The following is a 1896-nucleotide window of genomic DNA, read 5'->3' on the forward strand; positions in this document are numbered from 1 at the left end:
AAGTATAAATGGCACAAAGGACCATTACATGCACAGACACAGATGCCAAGGGTGATTTTGTTAGTGAGTCCCACTGTCACATTTATAACAGTTCAGCCTTTTCATGCATGAACAAATACTATACTCTGCCTTTTTTAGTATTAAATGGACTTTACTTAAAGACCTGCATGCATGGCATTCATAATTCAAAGTCTGTTCATCAGACCCTAAGCTATACAAACTAAAATGTTAAATAGAATTAAATGTTATATATGCAGGGACATAGATGATGCACAACATAGTGTGAGCCTTGGGTCCTATAAAATGTAGTTGTACTTAGCTGTGTGCTCGGTGTATGTGTGCATGTGCGTTTAGCAGTCCATCTCCTGAGTGGGGGTTTGCGCGGACCCCTGGGGTCTCCATCTAAGGAAGATTGGAGTCTTGTCAGGGGTCCAGGATTGGGGATATGCTAAATCCTGGCTAACATTGAGTGCGTTTGCATATCTCTCTTCTCCCAGTCAGTAAAGTGTCTGGATTGAAGGCAGGTTATTAGCAGGAGTTCACTGCTCATCCTCACCGCTCCTCTGAACCGGTCCTGGTGGTGGTGGTGGTGGTGCTGGTAGTGGTGGACGAGGTGGGGTGTGACTCGTCATGCTTGGTGGGGGAATAATTTCACCGTGTTGCCTCACGTTGGAATAGCCCCAACACATTCGCTGAGGAAGGAAGGGAGTGGATGGAGTGAGAGGCGCATTAAGACACGCAATGTGGTCCATGGGTTGTCGTTTTCTGCCGCTAGAGGTCAGTCTTACTCCATTTATGAAATAAGCAAGATTGATCGTGTTTAACTATTCCTCTCGGAGTCCCTGTCCATCTGTCAATCATTTTCCTGTCGGTTTGAATCCTCCCCCTGCTTGGTCTTCTACAGCCGGAGGCTTTGGAAGTAGGCCTATATCCTTTTGTCTGAGGGTGCAAGTTTGCAAGTTTATATGTAAAAAACATTTCAAATTCTACTTCTATTCTCGGAAATAAAGCAAAAACACATGGTGCCGAGAAACATTGTTCATACTCATAAACCGCAGAAATCGGCATGCAATATCCATAATTAACACATAAACACACATATTTTGTTTTGTATGACATATCATCATGTATTTAAGCGTGGAAAACATGATACAAAAACAAGAATGTAAACATGGGCAGAGGGACTTGGCTGAGTGCTGATATTTTATTTAAGACAGCCACACTATTTAGTGGAGGCCCAGAGATTGATGGGCTGAGCAAGTTATGGTTGGTCCAAACCTGCCTAAATGGGAGCCGCAAGACTACCAGAGGAAACAAGCCCATTCCATCTCCCTATCATCTTGTCTTTAAGTGACTTCACAAACAATTAACATAACGCAAACCAGATTTAAATGAGACAATCTACCGGACATATTGGGACGGTATATAATCTGGGAGACATGCTAACAGGATCTTGACACACGTTTGCAGTCACATATGAGAGAGCAGACATCACAATTTCCTCATCAAAGGATCCCTCACATCCTATATTGATTATCCATGTGTTGTTGTCAACGTTTAGGTTTCATTACTGCTGACACACACACACACACACACACACACACACACACACACACACACACACACACACACACACACACACACACACACACACACACACACACACACACACACACACACACACGGGCCAAGACGGATACACAAAGCTGCTAATGGCTGTGATGTGATGTGCATATCACATTAAGCAGCAATCTCTGAGTAATTAATATTGCACTATGGTTATGTTTCCTGGCGTAAAAAACGCCCAATCAGATTTGCATGGCTAGCATTGCGTAATTAAGACGAACCATCAGGGAGATCGCTCCTTGTTTCAACTTACGTTACTCTTTTTCTCTC

Source organism: Gadus morhua, chromosome 13, assembly GCF_902167405.1.
Source record: "Gadus morhua chromosome 13, gadMor3.0, whole genome shotgun sequence".
NCBI lineage: Eukaryota > Metazoa > Chordata > Actinopteri > Gadiformes > Gadidae > Gadus > Gadus morhua.